This window comes from Lepisma saccharinum, chromosome 11 (genome assembly GCF_977018435.1).
Source record: "Lepisma saccharinum chromosome 11, izLepSacc3.1, whole genome shotgun sequence".
Classification (NCBI taxonomy): domain Eukaryota; kingdom Metazoa; phylum Arthropoda; class Insecta; order Zygentoma; family Lepismatidae; genus Lepisma; species Lepisma saccharinum.
This window is the reverse complement of record NC_139239.1, coordinates 33,009,184-33,028,475: the sequence shown is the minus strand read 5'-3', so window position 1 is coordinate 33,028,475 and position 19,292 is coordinate 33,009,184. Positions and strand designations below refer to the sequence as shown.

General features: G+C 39.0%; 1 protein-coding gene across 1 annotated transcript in view; it reads right to left on the bottom strand.

Moving 5' to 3' along the window:
• Positions 1–18,665, bottom strand: part of LOC145995190 (uncharacterized) — a 52,996-nt gene extending 34,331 nt beyond the window's left edge. The window contains exon 1 of the mRNA XM_083131744.1: positions 18,572–18,665. The gene's annotated coding sequence lies outside the window, so the exon portion shown is untranslated. The remainder of the gene's footprint in view (positions 1–18,571) is intronic.
• Positions 18,666–19,292: the final 627 nt, after the last annotated feature.

Below are 19,292 nucleotides of genomic sequence, written 5' to 3'. Positions count from 1 at the left end.
TTCGCAACATCTTATTTGACCGCCCTGAAAAATTTCAAAGTCCGGAATTCGTAAATTTGGCAGCATAGCGCTTCAGAGCCAACTAAGAGTAGACAACTTTGCAACATTTCCTCTTCCTGAACGAAAACGCTCTTGTGATTTTTTTTCATTCTTTCACATTCCATAAAGTAAAGCAGTAATAAAATATATGAGTAGACAAAAAAATGTTAAGTAGAAATACGAATGTTGAAAATATTTCAAGATTCTTCGTTCTGAATTTGAAAATAGGAAAATGTATGTGCATTGTGAAACACTGAACAGGTTCTCATCCACCTGGAAAGAATTGCGGTCACATTTGAATGCAAGAAGGCAAATTTATGATGATTTTATGTGAAATGTTTAGTAAAGATACATTGCACAACACCAAACGATTCTGCAAAGTGTGTCTTTTCCTTGGTTCTTGGCGAAGAAGGGTTCGAAACTCCGGCACAATGTTGCTTCAACTGAGACTAACTTGCTTTACTGAGCTTTCTGTTAGCAATGTCTTGGAGTAGTTGGTTAGATGACAGCACTTTCGTTTTTTTACTGTTTTCGTGAAGATCGAAATATCGTAGGTTCAAATCCCACCCTTTCCTTATATTTTATCCTTTTTATTTACCGAGTACGAAGTGTTCTAATAACGTAATATAATATTATATGATATTACTGTAAATATTTATGCGATGCATGCTCAGTGGCGGCGATTGGGTTTCAAAACTGATGGGGCAAGGTGGGGGGAGTGGGGAGGGCAAGGACAGTTTCTTTCCCTTGGTAGATAATGTTTAGCATAGTGCTTAGTCATCTGCCCCTCCACACTCCATAATCGTCGCCACTGTGCATGCCTCAAGTAATGCTTCTACTAATGTTTTTAATCTTTCAGTGATTGGCAGGATTTTAGGAAATACTTTTCCTTTCATTCAGCTGTTATAAGTTAACACATATTAAGAACTTACATGTCAACTTTCTGCATCCGGAAATGCTGGACATAAATCGCATAAATATCAACGGAAATATCCAAGAAACGTAGATAAGCATTCTCGTCCAAAGCCGTTTACTTCCCGAAAAATATTTTGCAAAGAAGTAGGTTTGAACCCATGACCTTCCATTCCATAAGCAAACGATCCCCCTACACCACACGGTTCACGTTATTTGATACACTCAGTTCGGATCCCACTTTAATCTGCAGGTCCAGTCCCGATTAGCCTTACTATGCATAAATATGTAAGTTTTACTAGTAAATGCATTTAAAATGCACAACACAACAGGGGAGGAGAAAAATAACCCTCAAAAATAAGTAAAAATGCAACAAAAACTGTTAAAAATACTGACAAATAAACTAAAAGCCAAAAAGGGCCTAAAAATTTAAAATAGAAAGTGCTTTCCGGCTCTAACTGAAGGGAAACGGACATGATATCAGGTTTAGCATTGCCTTTAAGGATAAGATAAAAAGTAGATTTTTCATCAACTTTCGGATCCTAATTAGTAATTATGACCATTAAAAAAGTTGGAGGTAACTTACTTACAATTTTCCTCCTGAGGGATCGTATCGTCCCATATCTCCACTTCATAATAAAGAAAAACATCAAGTTCATATTTCGAAAATGACGTAGTTTTCCACCACGATAATATGATTTTCATAGTTTGAAGTTCGTTAGTATTATCTTGCAAGGTTTCCATTGTTTTAATTTCGCACATATTTTATATTTCATACGTTGAATATCCCTTTCCTCTCTCTTTTCATACAGTCTTTGGAAAAAAGCTGAAGTTTCTTGTCAAACGGGGTCTGGTTCAAATGACTCCTTTTCGCTCTCCTGTTCCTACTTTAAACAAACAACAATATACTTCGTAGCTAAACGATTGCTTGTTCAAAACACGGAACTTTTATACAATTTACAAAATATGACAAAACTCCAATAGACATGTTCATCATTTTTCCCTTTCAGCGTTTCTCGATTTTATCTGAATTCGTTTCCTCATGAAAATTACCATGAGGAAATTATAGATATGACATTATGTGTGAATTGGTTTCTTCAAACTGGTAGCAAATTTTAACATGAGCTCCCAGGATTTTTTTCAGGAGTATATCGTTGGGTGTAAAGTTTATCCACCGTGCTAAGAAGTTAACATTCGTCTGTATTTCACCAGAGGAAAGGAAATAGTAAGAGAAAGTTATTTCGATGATAGGAGGAAGTCACATGCCACGTGGAATGCGCAGACTCAAGTTACATAGAGCTAAGTCTGTAATGGTGGTTTCGAATATTGCAAAGTTAGTGCGGAAAGTTTGTTATATCTGATACTCGTACTTTCTGTTCAAAGAAGACAAACATTTTAGATACAAAGCAGTGAGGAATTAACGATCATTATGAGGTTTTGATTTTTTTGTTTGTCACTCACTATATAAATACTTATTAGTAGTTTCTTATCGAATCGGCCTTCGTCGCAATAACAATTTATTTATGTTAATTAGCGATTTACTATTAGTTTTAGACGCATGGTAAGATGGTGGTGAGGGGATTGACAACAGTCATTACGAAGGAACGGACATAAAATTACCAATCTTAGCAATTTGAACTCATTAAACGCTCTCCTTCGTTACAGTACTGCACTACATCACTACTTAACGTAACTCTATATCTTTTTTTAGTATATCGAAAGCAAATAATCAATATTTTAGGTGTCAGTGCAGAACAAAAAATACATAACTTAAATAACATTACATTTTGCATCCTGAATACATATATGTGAGTTGTGAATTAATCATGATGTGTGTGTGTTAACACAACATATGAACAATAACTAGAAAGAAAAGTTTTAACTTTAAATCCTGGAAATCTCCAACTTCTAAGGGGAAATATGCGCAGAAGGGACGTCCCTCAAGTGTGCGTCGGATTCATTTTTGAAATATTCTAATATCAACGGTATCTGTTCAGCAAACAAAAAAAAGAAAAAAAAGAGGAGAGGGTGGGATTTGAACCCGCGACCTTTCACGCTTGATGAAAAATAAAGATAGCAGCGCCTAACCAACTGCTCTACGTTAACTTAATGACGTTATACGCTTAAAAACATGTTGACGTTTATGAAGACTCCCACCTTCCTGTTTCAAGCACATTTTCTCGACAAGTCGTGTAAAATATATGTTTTTGAGAACAATTCGATATTATGCAAGGTATTGTAAATAAAATGTCGCATAAACTCCTCACAAATTTGCTTCTTTCTGCACAAACTTGATGGCAATTTCCTCCAGGTGGAGAAAAACTCTATTCAGTGTTTCAAACCCCACCAAATTTCAAGTCGAGGAAGCAGAATCGTAAATATCCTTCAAGCTTCTTTTTCCAATTTATTATTTCTGTTTGATTGTGTATTATAATAGCGGTTTATAGTTTCTAAGTTCATGGAAAGTGTTAAATTGAAAACCTATCACCGCAGCGTTTTTCGTCTAGTGGAAGGACCTACACAAAGTTGGCTACTCTCACCTGGAGCTGAAGTGCAATGTTGCTAAGTTTACGATTTCGGGACTTAGAATTATTTCGGGGCGGTCAAATAAGATGTTGCGAAGTGTACATAGCTTGTTTGTGTGTGCTTTCGGGGTTGAGAACTTCGTTCGCTGCGCTGTACGTTGCATTCGACTTATCCGTACATGGTAGAGACATCGCCTTTGCCAGACAGATCCAGTGTTGCCAGTTGTATTAGAATTATGCTACACCAATTCTGGCTAGATTGTTCTCTTTTCAAAGTATTACTTGCGCGTGTTGTTGTTCTCTTCACTGTCATAAAAAGAAGCCTTTAAAAGCTGTGTTCTCTTGTATCATTACATGCATATTATGTGTGCTTGTCAACGGTGATGTTTGAAGTTATCTGTTCCTGCAAAGCCCTTGCAATAATTAACATATATTACTGTGACAAATGAAATTATATGCGTGAAATATGTACTTTTTGATTGACTTCCATTTCCGGATGGTGTGGTCCCCTCCCTTCCGGACGTCCATGCGAATGGAGAAATCATTCTAACCAGTCTCTGTTAATGGAATTATAAGGTGACTAGATTTGTTAAATCAATAAACAACAAAGAAAAATCCGTAATTGTTAATTCTATGCATCATAAGCCACGAGAATCATGGAAGATCTATACTGTAATAATGAATTGAAGGAAATCATGACGAGTTTTTATTTATAGTCTACCTGTTCAAGTAGGAATGGAAAGGTGCACAAAAAGAATTACAAAAATGTATGTAAAAGAAAACCAAGTATTTCGATCAAGCTATTTCTATAATTGTAATCAACAATGACCAATTGTCCTTTCAACTAAGTATAAGTTTCAATTTGTCTTTTCCGGACTATTACCTTTGCCTTGCCTTTAATCGTATATTTCTCATGATTCGTAATTTTAAACAAATCCTAGATAAGTCTGTAAAAGATAGGACACCAAAACTATGTAAAAGAAATATGCTGTGATAGAGAAATAAACACAAAGGAAGCACCAATGACATTAACGCGAGTCAAACCAACACCATTTGTCGTTGAGAGCTGAACTCGCATCCACGAAGTCGCAGAAATATTCCCATGGAATTAGTTATTCGTCTGATATTGAATACCCAATGATGCTTTCTGTTATGTAATAGACACTTATGAAGTGAATGAATACATTATTAGGACTTTGCCAGATTTCAGAAAACACACACACACACGCACATACGTAAAAGATATGAATAAGAGGTTGTTCATTTGGAAATGAATTTCCAAATTGTATTTTTATGCTCTTGTGAATAGATATAAAGGGAAGTGAAGTCTCTTATTGTTAAACAGAATTACAAATTTATATTTGCTTAAGGATTAATTTATCACAATATACATTGCAATTATACATTCAACGTATGTTGAAACAATGCCTTTTGTTTTGGACTTTTTATTGGATTTAAGACTCAACAATACGCTGTCGAGAATAGACCTACAGTTTAAATTCTACCTAAAGTGGGATTCGAGCCACTATGTCCCTCCACCGGGTATCGATCCCAGTCCCCCTTTATTACAAGGCGACGTTGTTACCACTATGTTATCGGGGCACAGCGCGCTACTTTTTTTTTCAGTACACATTTATGAATTCTCTCATTATCATCGTCGCGATTAGCCAAAATTCAAAGCTAAGTAACAAAAATCAAATCAAATGGCATCAGTGAGGAAGGCACGTATTGCTCGCAGCCCTGTCTTTCAAATTGAAACCATAAAATTCAGAACATGCGCCTATCCAAGTAGGTAATATTACATTTTGTTTTTATCACGGTTATTAAGGTTTATACATATTGTTTCGACTTATCTGCTGACTACACATTGTTCAATACTGAAAACTTGCTTTCAGTTTGCTGTGTACAATGTACTCAATACAAAAAAATATTAATTTTATACGTATAAGTTTTCTGGACTCTGAAAGTTAAATATAGCAACATTCCATTCGCAGTTTTTCCAAAATTCTTGCACCATGCCTATTTCCAGGTTACTGCTTACAAACTTGAAATGTTAGATATTTGTATTTTATAAGTTCCCTAATTTGTAACTTTTGCAGTGGTATACGTATGTAACCATTCAATACCTATTTTAACTTCCTGCCTTTAAAATTGGGGAAAAAATGATATGACAATCCTGTATTTCATACTATTTAAATTCCCCTGTTCGGCTGTATACAAACAGCATTCCGATTATCGACTTTATACCTTCAGAAAATTAAACCAAATGTGGCAACTTACATTTTTAGTTAAGCCGGTTTTCAACTTTCTAGTGTCAGGATTTTAAAAAAGTTAGATATGACAACTCTGTATTTCAAATTAAAACTTTTCCTAATTGGCCGTGTTTACGGTAACATTAATAAGCACGATTCCGATTTTCAACTTCATACATTCAAAAATCGAAAAGTTAAAATTAGCAACCTGAATTTCGAATTACTTTAAACTTTCCCCTTTCGCTACATTCAAAGTATCATACATAACCAGCGTAAAAGAAAGTTAGATATGGCAATCATGCACCAGCGAGTGTTTTGCATGAACACCTGTCTGCCTTTTATCTTCCTCCGTACAAGTTGCTTTGCCTTTCCTCTGCGCGCTCCTGGCCTTTAGAAGGTCGAATGGATTCTTTGCAGTAGTTTCGCCAGTGTTATTCGAACCAATATTCCGGAATAACTCGCTTCTCCCGCGGCTTGGACTGTAACGTCGGGCCGATATGCCGAAGTACTTAGCCCTAACCAGAAGTTGAACCGAAATGAGTTTCAGTCGCGATCCCTGGTGGCAGGAAATGGGAGAATGGTTCCATTCTCTCAACTTATAAAACCACAGGTGGCACACCTGCTATTGAAATACAGGGAGGTTATTGCAGCATGCCACCGCTTCAGCATCGGCCGCTTGCCGGCCCATTCATGCAACAGGTGCCGGCAAATTGCGTAACAGATAGCCCGTAACAGAAACCGCTTGTTTTGTAATGTTTCCACTTTTCACAATTACAGTTACAATTACAATTGAAATAAGCACGTACCTTGTCGCACGGATGCAGGAAAAGGTGTCCTCCCAAATACAAATATTTCTGGCACCTTATTTCTGACATCTAATCTTAGATTAGACATCGCTACTTTATCCTCAGTTGACAGAAAGGGAAGACAGCATCCCGGCGCATAAAGCAAACCGAAAGCGTAAAATGATATTTAAAAGTAATAATAATGATGATCACTAACCTCCTGTGTTATAAGAGATGTTGAAAATGACTTCCTTCAACAGCAATACAACACGTTTCTTAGGTTCAAGAGATCCTGTCTATCGTAATCCCTGACCACTTTTCTGCAAGAATTCGTTTTCACGTAATTATCGTACATAAAAACTCTATGTTCAAGACTATATTTGTTTAACGACATAAGTAATGAATGAATAACAATTAACACACAATAAAGCACTAGCACACCAACTCAATAACACAGTATAAACAAAACGCGTACTGATAAACGCGAACAGAAGTGAACATGAATGAGCGTAGACTCACTGTCTGGTAGCCGACAGTGTTGCTAACCATTTTTCGGCAATGTCCCTACAGACGTAGTCAAAATGTCCCTACAACTGACCAAATGTCCCTACGCCAAGTAAAGTGACTAAAAAAAAAACACCTCATGAGCATGCAAACAGAAGATAAAATATACACATTTACTTACCAAATCTTTCTGCTCGGTGCTTCCACAATTAATGAAGGAGCGAATTTACAATACAGGACCTCTCCCCGATTTTTTGTAATATTTCGCATACTCACTAATTGAGGCCTCCTAATCACGAATTTGAAGTTAAAATTTGGGGGGTCACGTGTAGAAATTGCAAAATAAGTGACATTGAGTGGTCCGCGATCGGCACGATTGCTTATTATTTACCGGAAGATTTTGTGTTTCCAATACTTAAAAAACGAAATATACATTCCTGATATTACTACGACCCCAAATTTTAACTATGTTTGCCTATCCTAACCTAACCTAACCGTACCTGAATGGTTCGTGGGGCTATCCGTCAATGGTTTGTTGGGCTACCCGTGCATGTTTTTTTCGAGCCCAAATTTTAACTATGTTTGCCTAACCTAACTTAACCTAAACTTACCGAGAATGGTCAGTGGGGCTATTCCTGAATGGTTTTGCGGTAATTGTGATTACGAACCGATAAAAAATATTATTTTCGTAGCACTTTAACGGCAAACGTTCATCATCGAAGGCCATTTTCGTATCCTGCAATTTTATGATTGATGTACTGTTGCCAAATTTACCTGTAATCAAATCAGTTCTTCTACATCGTGATTGTCGCTGTCACATGTAAGCACGTTCTTTGGGCAATATACTGAAATCCATAAGTTTATTAATTAGCCCACAGCCATCCTCCTGCACACTCCACCTAACAATCTGTACAACATTAACAACTTTTTTACTGTTCTCTTCCGCCATTCTTACACGATCCATGCTCTCCAAGTATGAAATCAACAGTGTGGCAACGCTGTAGACAGCGTAACTAATTTTAATTTGTTCATATCAACAAATATGGCTACCATACTTGTATACGGAGAATCATTGCGAGAATTGAAAAGCTTATTTTACAACTTCTACACGTTAATGAACATTTTTTCCCCCTCACCCCAACATGTTAACTTGAGATAAATAATCACGAATAATTATTTCGTGAGTATAAGACGTAGCATAGAAATTACAGAAGGGTCCGGTATTGTAAATTCTTGCCTTAATGAATAATAGGGGTGTGCTGGACAGAATTTTTTGGGTCGGGACGGGATCGGGACGGTAATTTTTTTAAATCCCGACATTCGGGACTGAAAAATTTTCAATTTCCCGACCAAGTCGGAAAATTTTCTGGACGGGAAATGTTCGAAATTTCCCGAAGCACTGGAAATCTCGAATTTTACAAGTCATTTTCACTTTAAGTGATTGTTTTTGCATTTCTAGAATAAAAACTTACAACTTTCGATAAGTTCCAGAAACTTACAAGGCAGAAAACGTCGAGAATTAACGACTTTTTAAAGTAAAGAATCCAGCACACCCCTAATGAATAACGTTGAGTCGTTTACTGTTGATTATGTTATTTGAAGTCATACATGCTGCTGCTGTGAAGAGATAGATGTTGGTTGGTGATGCTGTATTTCCTGCATTCTTTAACAATTTTGGTCCCATTTTATTTCCCTTTTTTGTTTTTGTATCACTTAACATTGAAAATATTCTTTCCGTTTCCGCGTTAGAATGCGGCAATGTTAGCACTATTTTCGCGAGAGTGGAAATGTTTTCAAAAAGGAACTTGCCTTGAAAGTTTTTGGTAACCGATAACATGTTCCAAAATTCTGATGGAGATCTGTTAGTTAGTTCTTTTTTCTCCTCCTCGCTAAAGTATCCAGATAAACTAATTCATAAAATGTAATTTACCAAGATTGAAAAAAGTACCTACGTTTTCCCTCATTTGGCAAAATCTGTCCCTACGTTCCTACGCGGGCGAAATTTAGTGAAAAGTCCCTATGCGTAGGGACATGTCCCTACGGTTGGCATCACTGCCGACACGTGCAGTATGAAGCGCCATCTCGCGGCTGACAACTCACCCAACCCCCGATAAGCTGCAGGCGCTGTCGCGACAACTGAGAATAAAGTAGCGATGACTAATCTAAGATTAGACGTCAGAAATAAGGTGCCAGAAATATTTGTATTTGGGAGGACACCTTTTCCTGCATCCGTGCGACAAGGTACGTGCTTATTTCAATTGTAATTGTAACTGTAATTGTGAAAAGTGGAAACATTACAAAACAAGCGGTTTCTGTTACGGGCTATCTGTTACGCAATTTGCCGGCACCTGTTGCATGAATGGGCCGGCAAGCGGCCGATGCTGAAGCGGTGGCATGCTGCAATAACCTCCCTGTATATTGTCCCCAGAAATAGTAGTAGAGTAGTAAAAGTGATAATGAAAATAATAATAATAATAATAATAATAATAATAATAATAATAATAATATCGCTCTCTTCACGAAAACAGTCCAGTGAAGATCCAAGCTTCCCCTTGCCTCCTCCACACCCCTGACCCTCCAGGTTTGCCACACTTCTACGCTTCACAGTTGACACATTGCGCGTTGTACGTATGCGGTTGATTGTGCCTTCCCTGTGGAGTGTGTAAGGATTATTCCTTGCTTATTGGCAACACTGTAGGTGAGTGACGATCTTGACTGGACTGTTTCTGTAGCGTTAGCTTTAGTAATAATCAGTTTTATAAAAATAACGGGCGATGTTCCACGAACCATTGACACACAGCCCCACAAACCATTTGCGGAAACGTACCTTCTTCAGTTACAAAAACACATGTTTGGAAACAATGACTGGGATTACGTCATCACAAACAGGCTACATCCACCTGGAAGTAAATGGATTAAAGAGCTTTCGTGCATCGGTCGCACATTTATATCGAATTTATACCGGCAAAATTCAATGAACAATGCGATAAAACACTTCCCCGAACTTCCAGAAGTACAGGGTAGGCCATATTGATGGGACACATTTCAAATGCATATGTGGAGCATGTAAGAAGCAACATTTATTACCAAATATATGGAAAACACTGCCAAAGGACGGGAGTTTTGCACTGTGTTCAGTGTTTGAAGATTACATCCCTGAGATGGACACTACCTTGACGAGAACATTCTTTGGCCCTAACAGTCATGTTCAGCATAGTTTTGCACAGGGTTTCGGCTGGGATGGCCGCTATCTCCCGTCGGATGTTGTCCTTCAGTTCATTGATGGTAGTGGGCCTTGTGATGTACACCTTGTCCTTTAGGTAACCCCACAGGAAGTAGTCCGGTGGAGTTCGATCCGGGGATCTGGATGGCCAATGGACATCACCGAATCTCGAGATGAGCAGTCCCGAGAAGTGTCGTGAAAGGGTTGTCATTGACACTACTGCTGTATGACTAGTGTCACCACCCTGCTGCAGCCACATGTCCCTTAGGCCAAGCCGTCTCATTTCGGGCATGAAGAATGTTTTCCTAGGCACTTAATCGGCTGTCTTTCACGGCACTTCACATCGATGTTTTCACGCTACAATTTCAAAATTTGAATTATGCGAAGCCTTTCCAGAAATCTCAGGGAGGGCAAGTTCCCCCCCCCCCTTTAAAGGACAAGGTGTACACCACAAAGCCCACTACCATCAATGAACTGAAGGACAACATCCAAAGGGAGATAGCGGCCATTCCAGCCGAAACCCTGCGCAAAACTATGCTGAACATGACTGTTAGAGCCAAAGCATGTTTTCGTCAAGGTGGTGTCCATCTCAGGGATGTAATCTTCAAACACTGAACACAGTGCAAAACTCCCGTCCTTTGGCAGTGTTTTCCATATATTTGGTAATAAATGTTGCTTCTTACATGCTCCACATATGCATTTGAAATGTGCCCCATCAATATGGCCCACCCTGTATAAAGAAACTGCATTCGGTAAGTAATTTCTCCTGTAAATTTGATTAAATCAGTCTGTCCCTTACGAGAAATTTACCGAAAAAAGGTTCCTGGACCGAATTGAAATTCATCCGAAAAAAAAAAAAAAAAGGTTCCCGGTCCGAATTGAAATTCATCCGGAAAAAAAAAAGGTTCCCGGGCCGAATTGAAATTCATTCGAAAAAAAAAAAGGTTCCCGGGCCGAATTGAAATTCATTCGAAAAAAAAAAAAAAGGTTCCCGGGCCGAATTGAAATTCATCCGAAAAAAAAAAAGGTTCCCGGGCTAAATTGAAATTCATCCGGAAAAAAAAGGTTCCCGGGCCGAATTGAAATTCATCCGAAAAAAAAAAGGTTCCCGGGCCGAATTGAAATTCATCCGGAAAAAAGGTTCCCGGGCCGAATTGAAATTCATCCGGAAAAAAGGTTCCAGGACCGAATTGAAATTCATCCGGAAAAAAGGTTCCAGGACCGAATTGAAATTCATCCGGAAAAAGGTTCCAGGACCGAATTGAAATTCATCCGAAAAAAAGGTTCCAGGACCGAATTGAAATTCATCCGGAAAAAAGGTTCCAGGACCGAATTGAAATTCATCCTGAAAAAAGGTTCCAGGACCGAATTGAAATTCATCCTGAAAAAAGGTTCCAGGACCGAATTGAAATGATTTAAATATGGAAAGGTTATACACTGTCTAGAACTCATTTACGTTTGCTGATTTTCTCTCCCAGTCCGGGATTGACTTTATTGACAATTACAGACCAGGCTTGACCGATTAAAAGTTGCCTTCAAAAAATGTCCGCGAGTAAGTTTTACATGGGAACGTCACACTGTGGTTGTAGAAAATGTAGCACAGGGAATAAATCAAAACGCTGCTGTTCTCTCGCGGGCCAGATTCAAAAACTCCCTTGTCGCAGAGTTACTGTACGTAACGCAATGAACTACCGGTATATGGCGTCACATTGAGTTCAAACAAACAAGTCACGTGTTGCTCCGGCATCCGATCCAGGAACCGCAGCCAAATGAGAGCAGTTGATGAGGTAACGTGAGGCTGCTTGTTCCCAGCAGATATTACAACAGGAAAGGGCAGTGCTGCTACAACCAAGTGAAGAAACGCGCGCGAGAGAGTGAAGCTATATGGAGAGTGGTAACGTGACTGCAGCGTATGCGTTTCGCCCATTTGTACCTTGCACCTTAGATTATCGAGAGAGTCAGCACCTGGATTAGTCTTTCTTAGTCACAAGTGGATAATTATGTATCGTCAGTTCCGTATTCGACCCAAGTTGTGTATGGTTTCATTTCAATACGGAACTTGGACCCTATTTAAACTGATTCGGAAAAAAAGGTTCCCGGACCGCATTTAAATTGATCCTGGAATAAAGGTTACTGGACTGAATTTAAATTGGTTAGAAAATAAAGGTTCCCGGACCGTATTTAAATTCATGCAGAAAAAAGAGTTCTTGAACCGTATTTAAATTGATCCGGAAGAAAGGTCCCTGGGCCGAATTGAAATACATTACAGATGAAAAGGTTCTTTACGGTTCAGAACCCATTTACGCTTGCTGATTTTCTCTCCTGGACCGGAATTGAATTTATTTAAAATTCCTGGACCTTTAACAACCCTGCTTCTAGTGTTGCCCACGAGACGAGACTTTGACCTGTCTCGTCTCGTGGAAATGCTGTGAAATGCTGTCTCGTCTCGAAAATATTCGTTTGTCAAAGGGACACATGATCAATCTCGTCTCGAATTTTTAAAAGCCTGTCCCGTCTCGTCCCGTGGGCAACACTACCTGCTTCAAAGTCACTCCATACTGCTAACATCGAGCTTCAAAAAGCACAAGTTTGAAGAATTCCTTCCATTGTACACTTCTGTTCACAAAAAGTGGCACACTCGTTTGAGTTTAAGTCCAGTTTCGTGGCCGGAAGTACAGCCGAAGTAAGTGTTCGGAATGCAGCAGTGTTGCTTACTATCAATGAATTTAACCATATGCAGGTAATTTTGTGTCTCTCAGACTCAAAGAAAATGGCTAACGGAAAGATTGCAGCGTAAATATTAATTAACTGGATTTTCCACGTCTACAATCAAAGTAATGTAAATGTGGAATATTCCTGAAATTTATTTTAAAAAGAAACTAGTTTTTCTATGTTCGTGACGAAGTAGTTATCACAATTCGTTAGAATGCGAGGGCAGCGGGTTCGAATTTGGTCCGAGCTTGGGTGTTCTTCATCGTCGCGAGTAGCCGAAAATAGAAGAAAAGCAACACTAAATAACGAAAAAGAAAAACGCAATAAGAATAAGCGAGACAGAAATAGTGCTGTTGCAATGCAAAAAAAATCTTTCGGAAATAGTGTTATCCTATAGTGGAGCCCAAGTTAAGAGTTCAGTATGGGCTCTTATGGGCTTTTACTTTTGAGATCACCACCCCTAAACAATAGTGTTTCTGTCAAACAAAAATCGTTAACATTCGAAGAGAAAATAATAAATAAGCAAAAACCAGAGGAAATGTAAGGCTTTGATGGTCTACACCTTTTGCAATTCGGACCATCAAAACAAGACGTTTTCCTTTCTTGTGTTTACCGCGATTTAGGGAGTTAAAACTAACAGCCGTCCGACGGTTGCCACTTGCTGCAAACACGTGTTGGGAAGAGGGAAGGAGGCGGGGAATGTTCAGGCAAAAGTTCGTGAATAGGCTTCTGTCGGGGTCAAGTGGTTTGTTGTTTGCGTGCGTGCTTTCTCATTTTGGGTATTTCTTGAGGGAATTTATTATTATAATTATTCTACAACAGCAAAATGGCAAGGGGTGGTATTATTAAGCATAAAAGTGTCCAGAGTCTTACAAGTAAAGAGACAAATTGTAATAAATATAAATACACTTAAAGCAGAAAAATCCTGGTAAAAGTGTTAGTTGGACTGCAAGCGAAAATGCTGAAACGACTGGAATTTCGTACAAAACTGTTTACAAAATTAATAGCGAAGCGATTAAAGGTCCTCTTGCAACACCAAACGAGCAGAAAAACGTCAAGAAACAACAGGTACGCAAAATCCAACGACTTCGAATATAACTTTTATACGAGGCGATCTGCGGCGAAAAGTCCCAGGCACATTGTATATAATACATTGGCGGATTTTTCGGGAGGAGGTTCACTTGCCCCTCCCAAAATGATGATTAAGTATTAAAAGATTAAAAAAAAATGATCGATCCGTTTTCCCTAGATAGTTAAAAGAATGCCAGTCTCCTTTCTGTAATTATCCTTCATATGAGTACAAATACAATAGAACTCCTTGTATTTCACACCTCTACTAATAATTGATTGATTGAGTTTTAAGTCAACTTTTATGCACAGATAGGTTAATTGGAACTGGACCTACAGTTTTATGTGAGATACGGACTACTACGTGCCTCCAGCGGGTATCGAACCCTGGACCCCTTGATTATAATGCGACTACGGAAATTCTGCTAATGCTATATCCTTATAATCGAAGGACCCTGGGTTCGTTTCCTGGCGGAGGTACATTCTAGAATGGATTATACATTGAAGGTTCAGTCCCGATTAAGTTCATCTGACCACAAATTAGATCTAGAACTAATCCTTGTAATTGTATTGATGTGAATGACGTGACGTGTCCAATGGGCGTATGTGCTGGTCATAACTCCTCCTTGGATAAGTATTCCTAAAAGAAGAGGGTCAACGGCAGGAGAAGATGGCATATGAGGACCGGCTACTAAAAAATATACGTACTACCCCCCCCCCCTCTTCGAAAACACTGGGCACAACACTGGTATAAGGGCACTTTTTGATGTGTCGAGTAAGTTGCAAATCTGCACATTATATTTCCAATATTAAGTAATGCTGTGCACGTCCCAGAAAAAAAATCTAGACCCGCCTATGACTGTCGAGCTGCTGCTCTGCAAAATGAATGGAGGGACAAAACAATAAAGACACCACAAGACTTTCTGTGCGGCCTTAGGAGTGGTTTGCGAGCACCTACAGGTCGGGGGGAGAGATTTGCTTTGGTGCATGCCGGTAATGAAAACTGTTTTGTCTCAAACGAGACAGTGTGCCGATAAATGTAAAACAGGCCTCCCGGGTGGCACAGTGGTAACGTCCTGGTTTGATACCCGGTGTAGGCATGTAATGGTTCGGATACCAGTTTAAACTGTAGGCCCAGTCCCGATTAGCCTTTCTGTGCAAGAAGTGGACTTAAAAAAAAACACGACCAACGTACACGATGAAATGGACACGTAGTCACATAGCAGAATCCTATATTGACGGAAATTAGAGAACTTATCATTTAGGGTTGCAAACTCTAACCTTCCACAAAAGAACGATTTCCCAAAGGCTTCATTAATTTTCATGCACAAGCTTCACTGCCAACAGGGAAAGCAGGGCAAGAAAATTGTCTTGTTACAAAGAGGGCATTTCTTACTTAAGCCTTTTTCCACGTTCAGGAAGACCATCATAAACGTTTTATTCCACGAGGATCCACGAGGACTCTGGAATTATCAAATGTGATGAACTGTGACCATGGCATTCAACCATCGTATAACTTTTGCATTTCATGTATAAGGACAGGATACCGCACGCTTTAAATGAAAACAACCAAATCGGCGAGTAGGCCAGGAAGACAACATCAAGTGCTGCGACGTTATAATGCATACTTACACTCTGCTAACATGACAAAAGCTGCTATCCAGGAGTTCTGTTGGGTAGTTATTCCGCATCCCCCTTACCCTCCCCGATCTTGCGCCCTCGGATTGATACCTTTTCAGCTCTCGATCCATCAATCTTCAAGGAAGCTCATTTGATGACGAAAATGCTCTTCAAACTTTGCTTGACGATTTTAACCCCGGATCACCTGAATTCTTTAGGCGTTGATTTGAAAAACTGCCCCAGCGTTAGTCGACAGTCATAGACAATGAAGGAAAATAATTTACTTTAATTCATTTATGTCTTTTTGTTCATCTCAAATTAGTATCAAATAAAAATACTTTTGCCACGGTGAAAAAAACTACGAACTTATGCATCAACCCAATATTATTATGTACCTGTACAGTGAAAAATAATATTCATTATAGCGAAGTCAGCCTCCCATTTGGGCGATACGAGAAACTTCTGTCGACAAGTTTCTTTGCAGGTAAACTTTGGCAGAAAGTGATTCCACACCGGAAGAAAGAGTGGCCTGGCATTTTTTTAAATTACAGAGATCTTGCAAAAAGACAATTAACGCGAAATAGTTTTTGTCCTGTATTAAAAATAGTAATAAAATCTTAAATGCTTTTTTATGAAGCAAGAAATTATCAAAAAATTAAACCAATCCTTAGTCGCCATGTATTTTCAAATGTGGAAAGTTTCTTCTTGGCTGAGCGAGTTTGGCGAGATCCGATCTATTAAGGTCTTTAAGATACATAGCATCGCTTTGTATTCATTGACCCAACTTGTTTCTAATGTGCATTTACGCAAATTTTAATTTTGTTATTTTAGCGTCGCCTTTCTGCCACTTTTGGTTAATTACGACGACGAGAATGAGCAGCGATTTGATGGAATAGATGAAGGGACACTCACAAAGAACGCTCATGCTCGGTCGGGGCTAGGACCCTGGATTTTCGGTGAAGAGCATTTAATTATTATCTTTCATTGCTTTAAATTAATTTTGCTTTGCTGGAACTGAACTGGGTAGCGCGTAGCTTTTAACTACAACTGTTCATTCTAAAATATTCGTATTTACAATGTTAGTGTGGTAAAAAGCACACACACACTTTCGTAAATTGTAAATTTTCGAATGAACATTTTGGTGAAATACAACATTGTGGTAAAAATTTACTATCCTTCGGACACCTATAACTTCTTAGTTTCGTCAATTTTTGACATTCGTACTTACCTATCTGCTTCGCGGAACATTCCGTGAACGGTTTCTGGGGCTATCCATCCCGGAATCTGGAAATTTATACTAAAAATTATTTTCGTTTGAAATTTTAGAGTCCAAATTTCCCACCGATTCCGGGCTCCGCCCCTGGGGTAATTGACCTACCGCCCCCAACATCTAACGCGGACCCGCCTCCGCTCCGCTCCGGCTCCCCGGCTCTCTCTTCCCTGTTAAAGGCATGTTAGAAATTGGCCTGAGTCACCTGCCCCCAAATGAGCCCCAAACTTTTACATTTGAAGAAATCCGATTAAAATTTCAGTAACCACCAAACGTCTCTAATTCCCTTATTTTCGTATTTTTCACATTGATAGTTACCTATTCTGCATTCCTAAGGATTCTTCAAGTTCGCGTTTCGTTTTTTCCACGCAAATAATACCAATTTTTAGAAATATCGAGTATTTTTATATTGTTCGCTTTCGCTTGCGTTACATGCGATACGGCGGAGAAATCTTGGCTAGCGTTGTCCATGATCAGTGGCTATGCAGTGTTGCAACCTTCTTCATAGAAAAATACCTACTTCGGTGTTACTGATTTTGTATTTCTTTCCAGATTCGAAAAACGCACGAACCATGCACGGATAACCCCACGAACGATTGATAAATAGCCCCACGAACCATGGACAGGCAGTTACGTTAGGTTGTGTTAGGTTAGGCAAACATAGTTAAATTTGTTTTTTTTAAAAAATTATAGAAAAATATTTTTTTCGGGTTCGAAAACCCCACGAACCATTCACGGCAAGGTTAGGTTAGGCAAACATAGTTAAATTTGTTTCTTAAAATTAGAAAAAAAAAATTCGGGTTCGAAAACCCCACGAACCATTCACGGATAGCCCCACAAACCATTCACGGACAGCCCCACAAACCATTCACGGACAGCCCCACGAACCATTCATAAATTGCTCCACGAACCATTCATAAATTGCTCCACGAACCATTCATAAATTGCTCCACGAACCACTCACGGATAGCCCCACGAACCACTCACGGATAGCCCCACGAACCACTCACGGATAGCCCCAAGAACCATTCACGGATAGCCACAAGAACCATTCACGGATAGCCCCACGAACCATTCATAAATAGCCTTAGAGATACTGAGCGAAAGGGGGGGGTTATAACCCCCATCAACCTCAAATTGAGCACGCCACTGATCCTGTGCACGTCATGTTGTCGCAAGTTCGTAATCAGAAATGATGAACAGTAACTCACGTTTATTTACGTTCTAGAACTGTTACACAGTTACAAAACCGCGTATTTGGAAACACTGACCGGTTGTTACGTCATTAAACGCACGCAAAAATTTGGTTCACGTAGTAGAGGGACATCAAGGAACAGCTTTCGTGCATCGGAGTGACATTATTGTCGAAAATTACATGATTTACCGGCAAAATAATCTAAGCGAGGGGAAAATACACTTCCAAGACAGTCCTAAAGTATAAATAACCTCATTTTGGTAAGTACTTTCTCCTGTAAAAGTGAAGAAATACGTTTTGGGGAAACGAAAATTTTACCATCCTTATAATTCTCGAGCACGCAACATTAGGCATTTATGGTTGATAATGGAGTCATTTGCGACATTTGCAGAAGATCTAACGATCTACCTGTACACAGACTTGGAGAGATTTAGCCTAATAGACCAGGCTGATGCTTATCACTCACCTCCTTTCCTTCGCTTTGGTTCCAGATCAACTTGCCATATACCAAGGCACTTCCCTTCCCTAACTGCACACCCGTGACACTGGCCGTCGAAGAATACGTGAGCAACCTAGTGAGCAACTGTCTGTTGCGAGAGCTAGTCAAATCAGCTATTGAAACACGTGTATGCAAGTTGTGAGACTTTCATCCAGTAAGTCACCTAGGTTATTTTTCATATGGCAATTTACAATTGTAGCACGGCCAAGAGACCGAAACACGCCTGCTTCAATAAAAATTATTATTATTATTATAAAAATAAGTTATCTGAAATATGGCGTAGTGGTAATCAAGGGCACCGCACGGAGGAGACCCTGGGATTTCTGGAAAGAGTTAATGTAATTCGAATGATTAAATTGTAGCGATATTTTAAAACAAAATATTGTTTTCTGTGACTTACAGGCTGCAAGTTACAGCAAATATTATTATTATTTGAAGTAAGCTTACAGTCAATTTTACACTAAAAAAGAATCTTCATTTCGGGAAATTTTCCGAATTGAATATTTTCGAAATTTCCCGCTGCGGTGAAAATCTCGAATTGTACACACTATTAGTGAAGAAAATGTCAAGAATTAACCTCTTTTAAATAAGATCCTTTTAAATTTCGTGGCTGCTCATCATTACGAAAAGTCTGAAAAATCATTTCCCGAAGACGGAATCTGACCTCGATAATTCACACCCCGTCATT